We start from the raw sequence: 16,001 nt of genomic DNA, 5'->3' as shown, positions 1-16,001 counted from the left end.
CCCAGCTAGCTGTGGCTCACTAACCCCCTTCAGGCTGTGTTCATGCAGCCAACCCCAGTCCTCTCCCTGGGATCTGACCTCTGAAGCCCGAGGCTCAGCTCCCAGCCCCCGCCCACCCCTGCGGGTGAGCAGACAAGCCTCTCAGGCTAGTGAGTGCTGGTCGGCACCGATCCTCTGTGCGGGAATCTCTCTGCTTTGCCCTCTGCACCGCTCCACTGTTGCTGTGCTCTCCTCCGTGGCTCTGAAGCTTTCCACCTCCGCCACCCGCAGTCTCCACCCACAAAGGACCTTCCTAGTGTGTGGAAACTTTTCCTCCTTCACAGCTCCCTCCCACTGGTGCAGGTCCCATCCCTATTCTTTTGTCTATGTTTATTCTTTTTTCTTTTGCCCTACCCAGGTACGTGGGGAGTTTCTTGCCTTTTGGGAGGTCTGAGGTCTTCTGCCAGAGTTTAGTGGGTGTTCTGTAGGAGTTGTTCCACATATAGATGTATTTCTGATGTATTTGTGGGTGGAAAGTGACCTCCATGTCTTACTCCTCCACCATCTTTATGGTCCCTCAGTAATTCCTTTTTGTCTTGTATTATGATCTCTAACTTCTCTCTCCCTAGTATTTTTTATCTTTATGTGTACTTAGTTTCATACTTTGTCATCAAGTTTATGTCCTTTGACAAGAAGGTATATTGAATTCAGAAATACAACAATATATTGTCAAACAAGAATACTTTAATATTCATTTATTTAATTCTTAATTTTCTGTTTCCTTGATCTTTGTATTAATTTTCCCTTCAAGTGCAGAGTTCATATCAGGTGGCTGTATTATTTTGGTGAAACAAGGATTCTGTGATCAGTGAGTTTGGTGTGTTTTGTTTAATTGCTTTTTATGCTTGCTGCCATGCTTTTCCCTTCTGAGAATCTACTAATCTTCTTGTTTCACAAAGCAAGGCTCTTGGTTATGTTCTCTGCTTCTGTCACGTAGCAATATTGAAATTATGCTCTCTTGTTCATTGAAGATGACTATTTTATAGATTGAATTTCTGAATGATGCTCTATTAATAAAATTTAAACTAACTTATTTCAGAGCTAATGAAATTAGTTACTTCAAAAATGGTAATTATACATCTGTATGTGTTTATCATTCTGGTAATATTAACACATTTTAGTGATAAACATTGTAGAAGACCACATACTTCATGAATATAGAAATTTTATATTCATGGATGTATTTCATTTAAAAATAATAAATTACTCAAGAAATATCCTCACATTTTCTGATTTCCTACCTGGTTTAGAACTACACTTTCCACTGTGATAGCACATAGTCTAGTTGGCACATGTCTGTTGAACACTTGAAATGTGGCTCGTGAAACTGAGAAACTGGGTTTTTAACTCTATTTTATTTAAATTAATTTAAATTTTCATAATAAACTGAAGTAATGTAAAATATTTTTTTCTGTTAAATACAACTGTATTGTTTTACCAGGACTACATTTCACTTTTTGTTTTTTGTGTTTACTTTTTTTTTTAATTGAAGTATAGTTGATCTCCAGTGTTGTATCTGTTTCTGGTATACAGCAAAGTGTTTCATATATATATATATATATATGTATGTATACACACACACAGTTTTTGTACATATGTATGTATAATACATATACATTCTTTTTCAGATTCTATCCTTATGGTTTATCACAGGGTATTGAATATAGTTCCACATGCTGTACAGTAGGACCTTGTTGTTTTTCCAGTCCATATATGATAGTTTGCATCCACTAATCTCAAACTCACGATCCAAACATCCTCCACCCACCCCCTCCTTGGCCACCACAAGTCTGTTCACTATGTCTGTGAACCTGTTTCTGTTTCATAGATAGGTTCATTTGTGTTATATTTTAGATTCCAAATACAAATGATATCGTGTGGTATTTGCCTTTCTCTTTCTGACTTACTTCACATAATATGATGATCTCTAGGTCCATCCATGTAGCTGCAAATGGCATTATTTCATTATTTTTTTTATAGATGGGTAATATTCCGTTGTGTGTGTATTTGTGTGTGTGTGTGTGTGTGTATATATATATCTCACATCTTACATTTCACTTTAACTATTAAAATTTTAGTGTTCCAAATGAAATATGCTATAAATTTTAAAAGTACATGGATTTTGAATCCTTAGTATGAAAAATGGAATGCAAACTATTTTGTTAACAATTTTTTTTATTGATTATATGTTAACATCATAATGCTGTGGATATAATTGTTTAAATAAATTATATTATTGCAATTAATTTTACCTGTTTTATAGTGTGGCTTCTGGAAAATTTAAAATTACATATGTGGCTTGCATTATCTTTCTATCTGACAGAAATCATTGATATAAAGAGAACATTGATTAGCTATTTCCCAACTTACCTCAGTTGAACTCCTCAGGGCTACACATATATATGAAAAGTTTCATATAATTCAGTTAATTTCTGAAAATTACCTACTGGTCACTTCCTCTTCTAGTAATTTACTCAAAAAATTGAAATTCTACAGTCAAATAAAAAGTGTATACAATAAGAAATGTTTTCCTTGTCACATGGGTTGAACCTTTCCCTCTTTATGTGCTGGAATAATAATTGAAACGTTATGAACATGAGCTAAGGACATCTCATTATCACACACACACACACACACACACACACACACACACATACACACATACACATCAGAGAGAAACTGAGAGGGAGAAAATTAAAAGGATTCTTCTTTCCACTTACCTAAAATATCCCATTCTTGTTTTTTTAGTTACCACTAGTTTGATCAGGTGGTTGACAGAAAGCCAAAAGTTTGCAAAACCCATTGAGCCATAAAATTTTATCCTCTGTGTTAGCAGAGAGAGCAGAAACACAAATCATTTTGTTGCTCATTCTGCAAAGCCCAAGATCCTAGTTGGCATCAGCATTCTACAAAGGCTGCCAGTTTAGCCCAAAGTGGCCGCCGGATCCTCATGCTGGCACAGTGCTTGTTATGAAGGCTTTGGAAAGTATTCGACCTCAGTCTTAGGGGAGAGAGAGATGGATACTGGAGCTCAGAACTCTTAGATCAGGATTATTCAGACAACCAAGGATAGTCTCTTAGATTTTTCACAAGGATCTTAGCTTTTGTTACCTCTGTCACGTTCGCCCATAACACACTGATTTGTAGAAATTCTCTATTTTATAAATGTCAATAGCATATGATATAGGACCTGTGGTGTCTTCTGGATTAAATACAGTCCATAAAAGGTCTTAACTGAGTAAATGTTACATTATATATAATAAAGCACAACATCATTTAACATGGTCAAATAAGTAATATAAAAATGTATGCAACTTTGACAGTTCTCTTCATAACAGGTTTTTTAAAACTTTGAACATTTTTTAAATTAAAACAAAGACACTTGATTGCTCAATATTTTAAATGAAACAATTTCTCCTTCATAGAATAATATTTAAATTTTCAATTAAATTTCATTTAAATGTTACATCTGTTATCTCATGGACCAGTCTTGCCATATTGTGTGATACTATCACATATATATTTATCTTTACAATAAAAATATCTGTAACAGTTCTGTTGATAATGACATTATTATTCTTATTCTGTCTAATTGTGAAAAGTCATTACCCTTTCTACACAGTAGGTAAACATTTTCATATCATTTACTATGCTTACAAGTATATATCTGTTCTTACAAATTACATTCTGTAATTATGTGGCTTACCAACCTATTTTCAATAACTTGTCACTTTTCATTGGTCTCTAGGAAAGGATAGATCCGAAGGAGTATTTCGGTACAAGAGCAAATTAAAAATTTATCCAAAAAAGCATTGCAACACAATAGCAAATTAAACAAACATTTTATGTCAGTTGATCAACTAGAAACTGTTCTCCATTCATGCAGATGCTAAAGGCATCTGGAAAACTGAGACAAAACAAAACAAAACACAAGTGTTAGATATTCCACATTTCAATAGTTCCAGAGGATTTCTTTAGCATTTCCAAGTGAAGCAGGTATTCTGCCATCCTTTGAAAGCTCTGAAAAACATTCCTGGAAGAATTGTTTTTGTGAGGTACACTCAGATTTTTTCCACATTAAATAGGCCACATTAAATAGGCAGTTAAAAATAATGTGTTAAGCTTTAATTTTTAAAGCACTTAAATGGCTGCTGTTTAGATAGATTTTTGGTTTGAACATTTTGTTCTCTGAATGCACACAACAGTGCTAACTCAGAACATCCAAACATAACAATATCACAGGTGTAAAATAATTCCTATTACCATATAATATTTAAATCTGAAGTCCACTTTAGAATATTGGCTATAATAGAGGGAATGATTAACTGGATGTAGAAAAGGAAATATTATTAAATTAGCCATATCTGTGTATTTAACAAGGGGGTTTTAGAGGGAGGCAAATAATAGGTCATGTTTGGAATGAGAGGCAGCACAAATACACCTTCTACTTTGCATGGGATTGTCAACTTTATACCTGCTGGCCCAATATAATTATGAATAAAAGTATCCCTGTTTATATGGCAGATTAAATGGTCACCATAGCATTCCTGGGGAAGGAACTGAATGACTTTTAGGAGAACAGGAAGTGAAGGAAACGGTGTGCTGCCCTAGTAGGGAAGAAGGACAGTCCAGATTATAGTTATAACATAGCCCACAACAAAGTCATGCACACATGACTTGAATTTGATTTGCAAAAGACAGAGTGAAACCAGTGCTTTTTGAAGTGGTTTACCTTTATTTCTTGATCTTGATGATATTTCAGGACATTGCTCTTATTGTTTCTCACTAGATGTTCCTCATCTCACCCCTTAAACTCTTTTCCTTCCATTCACCTTCCTATCACCTTCCTATCAGTAAGGATTTTCTTACATATTTCCTTCTATACTTACTCTTCCTGTTGGTCCTACAACAAATAGCATATTGATCTTACTATCATGAATTACCATAATTGGGTGCAGGACTAGAAATGATACCATACAGACAAAAGAAAAGCAATATTTATATATGTATATATTTAAATACCTTAACCTCTCAACTAATTAGTGACTGAGCATTGTGTATGTATAATTAACTAACCACAGTTTCTCTCTTCAAGGTTGTTATCATGCTCTGGTTAAAAATAAGATTGCTACATATTAAATAAAATTAAGTGGTAAACACTGTAATTAAGAACATGAATTGACATGTATTAAGAGTTTACTGTGCACCAGATGGTGAGCCAATAATATACATTTTTAATCTTCACAGCAACCATAATAATTATTTTTAAATAAATGTATTATTTATCTATCAAACAACCCAGTGAGATATGTATTGTTATTACACAGGAGGAAAAGTGAAATTTAGGATGTTTAAATACCTCCTCAAACTCTCATAACTTTAGATTCTTAGAGATGAATTTAAACCCAGATTTGCCTTACTTCAAAGCCTCAGTACTTATCTCTGGTGCAAAAATGAGTTCAGAGATTAATTTCTAACACATTCAATTGATCCATCCAAATGCTATTAAATTGACAAATATATTTTTAAGAGATGCTACATTTTAGATCCAGCTATTTCCTTTGTGTTATTTCTTCCCTCATTTTGCAAAGATGTTCACTTTGTGCCTTTAGCCATCAATCATTAGAAGCCACAGTCCATCTTTCACAGAAAGAAAACAACAGAACACTTGAGATACTTTATGGAATTCAGATATTGGAACATCTTGCAATTGCACCATCATGTTACCTTGGTTTTTTCAGTATACATCTAGGAGGCCAATTTTGCTTCAGTGATTGGGGTCACCACCTAGGGCTGGCTGGTTCCCTCCCTCTTTTTCTCTCTACCTTTCTCATACTAATTCTTCAATAGTCAGAAATAATTTAATGCTGATTTTTTCATATTTGTCATTTGTAAATGCTACTAATAATCCACCTTTAACAGTTTTATTCTCTAATCTTTAATGGCTATATCCTGAATCAGTTCTTTAAAATTAAATCCAACATGCAGGCATAGAAATAATTTTAAAGATACCTTAAAATAACCTCTCCAATACATCTTTATATATGCCATTTGTCATGTTTTTATTTCCAATTAAATATGAACTGAATACATTTACTCACACTTGTGCTGAGTATATTGTTGGTGTCTGTGGGTATTTTTGTCTCTCAGTGTTAGCTGTATAGCATTACCTGAAATAAGAGCACAGTATTATAGCTTTCAGGTGTGTTCATAATATTCTGAACTGATGCTGATAATATAAACAGCTGCTCAGCAGAAACTGAAGTTGATATGTGTTACTATTAGGAATGATTCTATTTAAAATAACCCCAATATGGGTCTGTAACATATTTTCTATCAGACAGTAAGTAAAGGATATCTATGGCTATGAGATCTAGCAATATTAAAGAGAAAACCATACATGACAATTACCAAAAAAAAAAAAGAAGCTATATAGTATAAGAAATCTAACAGTTGTTGCTCTCATCCTACATTTGAGATATGATTTATGTTTTGCAGTTCTTTAGTTTAATCGAGAAGTTAACATTGAGTTTTTTTAACCAAAATCAATAGGGATGCCCCCAGAGCTAACAGTATTTAATAATAACCAATTTATGTTGAATGTTCAAAAATGTGGAGTGTGGCATATACCAGCATATGCATTTGCCTAAATGAACCATGGTTGACCCTCAGCCAAGTTGTAGCATTCACAGTCTTTCCTGGAATATTCTAAGGTTGATATTTCTGGATGCCATAAAAGAATTAAGCTGAGACAATTTTTCTGTTGTTTTTGTGTGTATTACATGTATTACCTCAATCCCTTAATTACTGAATTTTTACTCAGCCAGCCTAAGGTAACAAGACACCCAAGTACTGTGAACAGAGTGGTACCTACTCCCAGATCTGTGATAAGGTCTAACTCCGAATGATTATTGTAGGATTTCAGTTCCATTCAACTGCAATGAAGACTTTAGTATCAGACTGTATAGCATATGGGTTTTCGTATTATTATTATTATTTTAAAACACATTCTCTGCATTCAAAGACCTTATTCTTTTATTATTGTTATTATTAATTAATTTATTTATTTTTGCTGTGATGGGTCTTCGTTTCTGTGCGTTTCTCTAGTTGTGGCAAGTGGGGGCTATTCTTCATCGTGGTGAACGGGCCTCTCACTACCGCGACCTCTCTTGCTGGGGAGCACAGGCTCCAGACGCGCAGGCTCAGTACTTGTGGCTTACAGGCCTAGCTGCTCCGTGGCATGTGGGATCTTCCCAGACCAGGGCTCGAACCCGTGTCCCCTGCATTAGCAGGCAGATTCTCGACCACTGTGCCACCAGGGAAGCCCTGGGTTTTCGTATTATTAATGTCAAAGAGTTTTTGAAATTATACACTTGGATTTAATTCCCAGTATTTTTTATGCCTTTGCAAAAGTTAATTGAACATTGTACACATTTGTTTTCTCACCTATAAAATTGATATAATGACATAGAACAGATGAGATTGCTGTGACAAAAGATAAAGAAGGTAATATATATTAAAGAGCATCTACCTAGATCTGTGCTTGGTCCTCACAGGGGTGCCCTCAGCCTCCTCCTTGGAGGCTGTGCCTTCAAGGAAAGGGTGGTTATCTGTTAACAAATTAACTGAGGAGTGCCTTGACTTTCTGCAGGAGGACAAAAAGTGTCTGTGATCTCAGACACAAAGTTTATCACAGTCTCGCTGTCTTAAGGTATAAGGAATAGTGGGTGTCAAGCTAAACATAAGTTTAAAGAAGTAAATTCACAATTGAGAAGTTAACAGATTGGGAGGTAGTAAATTGTGATTCCTCTGAGTCATCACATCCTTATCAATAGCTATGTTTTTCATTAGAAATATTCAGTGCAGATTTATAAAGTCTGAATCCTCCTTTCTAATTTTAATTTTCTCCATCTATATATATTGCTAAATGTGGAAATGATACATGATTATGTACACTGTGATTTTTCCTATGGTAACTCAAACTTGACTTTTTTTTGTTTTTTTACTCACTGCTAGATGCCTCAGCTGGTCTTCAGTATCAAATATTTGCATTTCCAAGATTGTTCAATATGTAGTAACTATTATCTTCCTGCATTTATTAAATGTTTCAATGATGGCATCGATTTAACATTCTTATATTTCCAGATGTGAAAAACAAAATTTGAAGCATCTAAGTAAAAAGTCAACTTTTACTTTGACAACCAATAATTAACTAATATAAAAGAGATTTGTCTATACTAAGAAAAGAATTAACCCAGAGTGACCCCTCATAATTAAAATATTGTATGAAATACATCTTCCCAGTTTTTACTTGAAATCAGATTGATACTCAAATGTCTTATTTTGGACAAAAAGTTGAGCAAAAGTAAATAATTTGCACGTTCATGTACATGAATTATTGTGAATTATGGGGATAAATATTTCACATATAATTCTGAGTTTGTTTTCTTGAGTCAAAATTCTATTAGCAGACAAACATTGAAAAATGTTGAAATTTGACAGATAGCTGCTACTTTCTTGTAGAGCAAACTTTATTACCCTAAAGAAGGAATTGACCACTTTAGAAAGAGCCAGACTTTGTGTCTTTTTCTACATGGTCTGACGTTTTAGCACAGTGACACCAACAATGATGTGAACTAACATCTAAAGGACACAATATGTGTGCTATTTTAGAACATCAAGGAAAGGTAGTTCATTTTCTTTTGCCTCACTTTTAATTAAGCCAAAAGAAAATCAAATAATGTACACCCCAAAACAAGAAAACAGACACTTGCATTTCAGGACCAAAATCCCAACTTCATTCAATTTCTTGAAACTAAAGTTACCTGTTAACTTTCATAAAACTGCATCCCTGAAATAACTGGTTCCTCAGACTGAAATAAGACAGTACCTTTTTTTTTTTTGCGGTACGCAGGCCTCTCCCGTTATGGAGCACAGGCTCCGGACGCGCAGGCTCAGCAGCCATGGCTCACGGGCCCAGCCGCTCCGCGGCTTGTGGTATCCTCCCGGACCGGGGCACGAACTCGCGTCCTCTGAATCGGCAGGAGGGCTCTCAACCACTGCGCCACCAGGGAAGCCCCAGTACCCTTTTGATATGAAAAACTAAAAACACTACTGAAAATTATATTATGCACTGCTGTGATTCTCTTTAATGTTTACATTTTTCCCTGTCATCTAATGTAAAGTTACTAATAGATTTAGACATATAAATTACTTTATTCATATCACATACAGACTTCTTACTTTCATCTTTACAAGGTAATACTTTCTATTTGTTATATTACAAGTTTAGACTCTCAATCCTAACTAAATGTACATGTTCTATTTATGAATATAGGCATACATTAATGAGCAATCTTGATAAGGTTTCTTTATACCTCTTCATTGGTAACTTTTCTGCAACATAAACTATTTGAAATACATCTTAGAAACTGGAAGCTCATAAAGAGACTATGCCTAGACAAATAGAAGAACCAAGTGCGTTCACTAATGCCCATATTCCTTATTTGTAGAAAGACAGCTTTGGCCCTTAGTGTAAGTGTGTACTCATTTTACACATAATTGTGATGACCATATTTATTTATTACAAACCAAAGTGAAAACAGAAGTGAAAAAGGAGGTTTTTAGACAGAGTATTGCAGGCATCTCAATAGAAAGAAAGGTAAGAAAAATCAGAAAAACCCTAAAATCATAGCAAAAGAAAGAGGGAAGAAAAGAAAAGAAATGAGGGAAGGAAGGGAGAGAGAAAGAAAGAAAGATTTTCAAGATAATTTTTCTGTGTGAATTTATTCTTTTTTAAAGTGTTTACTATTTGATTCAGTAGATTAGATTGTAAGTTCTTGCCTGTTTTATTCACTATTTTATATCTAGGACCCATCACATGATTGAATCAGTGAATATTTAGATAGTATCTGTTGAATGAATCAAAAAGATATATGAATTTTACAAACCATTTATGAATGTAGTTGTAGAGGTCAACGTCTATTTCCACATTACACTAAAACCACCATCATGCCCTCTTTTTCACCACAGAGTGGGTGACCTACAGCTCACTACAGAATCCTTACTTATGCAGTGTGTCTCCACTGAAATCTTAAAATGTCTAGACTGGTTCAAAAGAAAAACATAAAAATAAAAATTTAAGAATAATTATCTTAAGTTATATTCATCAAGGAGGATATATGGACTATGGAACAAAAAACTAACAAATTTTTGCTTCAGGAAATTGATCTCTAATGGAAGCCAAGGTGATTCTGTTTATAAAGAATGTTAGTACATAGATCAAAGCACTGGGGAACTCTGTGATAAACTGTTGCTGTTCTTTTTATAGTCTCTAATGTGTTACAAACAATTTTTTATTTTACTTGCTAAGTAATGTTAGTCCAGGAGAGTGATGAGACTAGGGAAATCCTTAGCTTCCTGCTCTCAGTTCAGCTTTATTGCGTGTCTCGTCTCACCTCTCCTTGCCAAGCAACCTAAGCTTAGTCCTGACCATCCCCCAGGAGTTATATGAATGCAGATCTAACAATAAGCATCATTGTTCCCAGTGCGTAGGTTTGGGAACTACAGAAGAGGAAGGATAACTGAGTTTCATATAGCAGGTGTACAGAGAATTGTGTTGAATGTAAAGGCAGAAAAACTGAGACAAAGGAAATTCAGAAAAGCTAAGAAAGATGGTAAGGATATGAATGATACCTATCTATGCAATTAATGATACTACAAAGTGAGACATCTGACCTTCACTGTCCAATATGGTAGCCACAAGCTTCAAACAGCTACTTAAATTTAAATTAATTTAATTAAGCAAAATTAAAAAGTCAGTTCCTCGTCATGCTAGGAACATAGTGCTAGTGTTTCATGCTAATACCAAAAAAGCAATTCTAAATTATTTTTAGTCCAAGAAGTTTTTTTCGAAGTTAATGCAACTTACTGAGTGTACTCCATTTTAGGACATTTAATGAAATGAAAGAATCAGTGTGTAAAGTGAATTCAGTTTTTTTTTGGTTTTTTTGTTTGTTTTTTTTTTTTTTTTAGTTTCTGCTTTATAACAAAGTGAATCAGCTATACATACAGATATATCCCCATATCTCCTCCCTCTTGCGTCTCCCTCCCACCCCTCTAGGTCACAAAACACCCAGCTGATCTCCTTGTGTTATGCGGCTGCTTCCCACTAGCTATCTGTTTTACATTTGGTAGTGTATATATGTCCATGCCACTCTCTCACTTCTCTCAGTTACCCTTCCCACTCCCTGTGTCCTCAAGTCCATTCTCTATGTCTGCGTCTTTATTCCTGTCCTGCCCCTAGGTTCTTCAGAACCATTTTTTAATTCTTAACTCATAGTAACACATTGTCATCAGTTTTGCTTTGGATACATTTTTATGTTAATTTACATTGTTATTATTGTTATCATTATTAACATTATTTGTGAAGGAACATTCAGAAGTTAATTCTTCATCTAGTTCCCTCTTTCCCTGGAGGTTGATTTGTTCAGTTTGGCATCATCTGGATTGGTGATTCTTGGTTCTGAAAAAGCCTGTTCATATTGACTTTGTCTAAAGAATGTTGGAAAGAAATTAAAGACTCAGGAGTGTCTTTAATGTCTCCACCATAGAATAAATGAGAAGTTTCAACCATTGTGGTTCTTTGTAAAACACCAGGGAATTCCTTAGAATAAATTCAGTCCTAAAATATATTCAAATCTATGCTCATCCAGAACTTGCACTTGCAGAGACCTACCTACCTTAGTTAGCAGGAGACCTCGATCAATAACTGTTTGCCTCACTGAATTCTGACTAATCATTTTATTCACTCAATAGACATTTGTCTCCTTTCAAGAGCCACCTCTGAAAAATCTCACTCAACAGTGACTTTTCTCTGTCTCTTCTAAGGGTGTCTACAGAATTAAGCCTGAGTCGAGGCAGTGATGCAGGGGGCACAGGTTACAAATCAGACAGACCTCAATTTTAATTCAATCCTTGGAAATGAAATGATGGAAATGTCTAGGTGTTAGAGTCATTTATCTGTAGAATGTGCCTTTCTAGACCGCAGCATGTGAGCATTTAGCCTACCTCATGGCACACAGTTAGTGCTCACTAACTGTGCTTGGCAGAGACTAGGTTAGTACCATCCAGAGGCAACTGTTGATATATTCGTCATGTCATCTGTTAAATCTGGTTAAATTCCTTGAATTCAGGAAGTAGTTATTCATGTATAGCTTGTCTGGTTTAGAGATTTTTATAAAAGTGTTACTTAGAGCTCAGAATATCTTTGTGTGTATTTAGGGATACTTAAATGTTTTTAAATAGATAAGACAGACCTTCAGTAATACCACCACTGAAACGTTCAATCAGGTATTGAGTGTGCTAGTCCTGAATGTCCATATTTATTCATTCATTCATTTATGATAAATTTATCAAGTACCTACCATGCAAAGGACAATCACACAGGAAAATTTTTAGTCTGATGGGGCTTGCAAGTGGTTTTTTTTTTTGCAAGGGAGACCAAGACTGGACAATTGAGTACAAAATTAATCCTTCGATTACAAATATGAAAAATGCTGAAAATTACAAGTGATGAGATGCTAAAATTCATAGACCAAGTGAAATATAACCTCACTCTGAGGTGCAGAGAATGGTTGTTTGAGTGAATAGCATTTAATTTGAGAAGATAAGATCAAGCCAGATATAAAGTATACAAAGGTAGTATTAGAATTTTTGGTACAGTGATTTGGGTGACAGCTGGGACCTGGAGATTTGTAGACCATTCAAACTGTGGGAATAGCATGTGAAAAAGCCCTGGGGTGCAAAGGATCATGACACATCTGAGGATTTAAAGAAGGGTGCCATGTTAAGCGAGGGCATAGAGCTAGGGCCTGTGAAGTAAGCTAGGCCTAGATGTAGGGTCTGAAAGGTAATGTGTATTTAATGTGCATTTTATTTTATTTTATGTCTATCTTGACAACAATGGGAAACTACTAAATTATTTTAAGCACGGGAGAGATATAATCTATATGAATTTCTAAAATATCACTTTGGCTGACTTTAGGAAAATGGATTGAAGATGACAAAAGTGAATGCAGAAAGAAAAATAATCTAATTATAACAACATAATCAACAAGAATACTAGCATTTATACTTGTCTTTAACATCTGTCATTTAAATCTCACAATGGTCCAGTGATGAAGTTCTCTTATTCTACCACTTTGAGGAAAGAAGTGTAAATTATCTTGCCTGAAGTCTCTTAGAGATGGAAATGTCTAGGTGTTAGAGTCCAGATTTAATTTCAGACAAATTACTCCAGGGCAAAAAAAGAACAATAACAAAAAAAGTGAACAAAGTCAAAATTGGTTTCTGGGCAAGAAAAGAACAATAACAAAAAAAGTGAGCAAAGTCAAAATTGGTTTCTGGCCTAAACACTGTCAGATAACACTAAAAATTGAGAAAAGTAAGTATAAGAAAAGCCTATGTAATTTCTCAGAATATATCATAAAATTGGTAGAAATCTATTTCATTTGCTTACAAATGGTATTTCCATATGGAAAAAATATATGAATATGTATATGCATGTGTATGTGTATGTGTGTAATCACCACACAACTAAGTTAATTGTTAACTGCTTTCAGTTGAAATTCCTGCTATTTCCCAACAGGCCTGATTTTTATACGCATGGTCATTTCATTTAGAAACAATTCATTTATTCTTAAATCTCCTAATACATCTTGCAAAATCCAGATCTTTGCTCCCCCACTAATAGCTTTGTTTCAGGAGGTTATTTAGCTTCATGAATAAGAGCATAGACTTAAATTAGACACTTTCAGCTGACATCCAGTCCTATGATCTCACAAAAATTATTTTCTCCATGCCTATTTCCTCACTATTATCAATATCACCTTCCTCATTTAATGCCTCATTTAAGCACCTCATGTAATGTAAAGTGCTTTAGAACGTGCCTGGGATATGGCAGCACTCACTAAATGTTGGATATTAAATGCTAGCTGTTGAAGAAATAGAAGCCATTCTCATATTTTTGTCACCAAAACTTCAAACCTGCACTTATAAGCACTTCTTCCCCCATTGTTCTTTTCCTGCCCTGGAGAAGGAATCCCTTCTCCTGTCAAATGCCATGTGCGAACTTGATCCTCTAGATCCCATCACCTCTCTTGTTCTCCCCTCCTTTAGGAATCCTCTGTTTCCTAAAGCTCTCTCTCACTCTACTCAATCTTCTTTTCATTGACATGTAAGCATCCCCCTTATGACAGACAAGACATACTCTTGACATTCCCTAGTCACTTTATTTCTTTGTTCCCCATTACAAGGACATTTCTAGAAAGAACCGCTAGTATTCTCCATGCATTTGAATGTGTCATATATTGTTCCACTCTGATCAGGTTTCTTCACCCACCACTTAACCAAAACACACGCTTGTCATTTTCCATCTTGCCAAATTCAGAGCTTGTCTGCCATTCTTCAATAACCTGGAGACCAGCAAATATGTATCCAGGACTTCCCTTTTGTCTGGTGTCCTTGCTCACTTAAAAGATGTCTAATTGACATTTCTACTTAGAAAGATGTCTCAAACATATTGACCTGGTGCAAAAGAGAACTGCTCATCCATAATCTACCTTCATCGTTTACACCATAAGTTATTCACAAGTGTTCAAGTAAGGTCCCAGTCATTATTCTTTATTCTATTTTCCTCACCATGGCTCACCCTTCTTCCTCCACCTCTGCATCTCTCAGAATGTTTCCTTCCCACCTGCACTCCCCAAAGCACAAACCCCTTCTGACCACTTCTTCCTCTACCTTCATCTAGACCAGCATAAGCTGTTTCACGTACTGATGACATGGTCTTCCAATTCCTAGCTCTCCCCACTCTCATAGCCTTCCCAAAACATTCCCCACAAAGTTGCAAGAGTGATCTTCTCAAAATATACAGTTGAGTTTATCATTCTTCTATATTTAGCATAACAGTGGTTTACTGCACATAAGCTTCTTGTGTGACCTTACAATACTTTATACTCAACACTTAGTACAACATCTAGTACAAGTGGATATTTTGTGAGTGAATGACTGAGTGATTTCAATTATTTCACAGTCACTACTTCATACTACTGCCTCATGGAAGTACGACTATGGATGATGATCCCAGAATGCTAGACATAAATTCCAGCTATGCTACCCACAAGGGAACTCAATTCTCTGGGCTTCAGTTCCCTAATCTCTGAAGTAATAATAGTAACTGTGGCACAGGATTTATAAAATACATGTGTTAGTAGACACAAATCCATTAGAGTCATGTATGTTTGTTGCATACAATAGTGATGATGATGATAATGATCAACTACTTTATCTGGATGTAATATTTTTATCCACGTTGTTTTTTATTTTTTTTAATGTTTTTAAAAAGACAGCATTAATTACTTACTGGGGGACTCTGTGAAGCCTCTATACCTCTAGAAATAAAAGGCATTAATAAAAACTAAAATTTCAATATTAAAAGAATAATTCTTTTTTCATAAATTGCTCTATGTGTTTATTTCTTGCTTCTAACATCAAGTGATTTCCAAATCAGATGACCACAAGTTTATTAACAACCAGATACAGTGCCAGAAGTTTTGGCAACTTATGCGTGGCACAGAGTGGTAAAGTGCAGCACCGGGCAAGATACTTTCAAAACAGAAATGAGCGTTTCCTTTGATTATCTGTTTCTCTCAATAATTCCTTCACACCGAACTCCTGTTCACCACAGAATAGAAGCACGCTTGTGAAATTAACCATCAGAAAAGATGACTGGGCTTCCCTGGTGGCGCAGTGGTTGAGAGTCCGCCTGCCGATGCAGGGGACACGGGTTCGTGCCCTGGTCTGGGAAGATCCCACATGCCGTGGAGCGGCTGGGCCCGTGAGCCATGGCCGCTGAGCCTGCGCGTCTGGAGCCTGTGCTCCGCAAGGGGAGAGGCCACAAC

Source organism: Monodon monoceros, unplaced genomic scaffold (genome assembly GCF_005190385.1).
Source record: "Monodon monoceros isolate NGI ecotype Baffin Bay Population unplaced genomic scaffold, NGI_Narwhal_1 Super_Scaffold_12, whole genome shotgun sequence".
NCBI lineage: Eukaryota > Metazoa > Chordata > Mammalia > Artiodactyla > Monodontidae > Monodon > Monodon monoceros.
The sequence above is the reverse complement of the archived record's forward strand: the minus strand, read 5'-3'. Positions refer to the sequence as shown.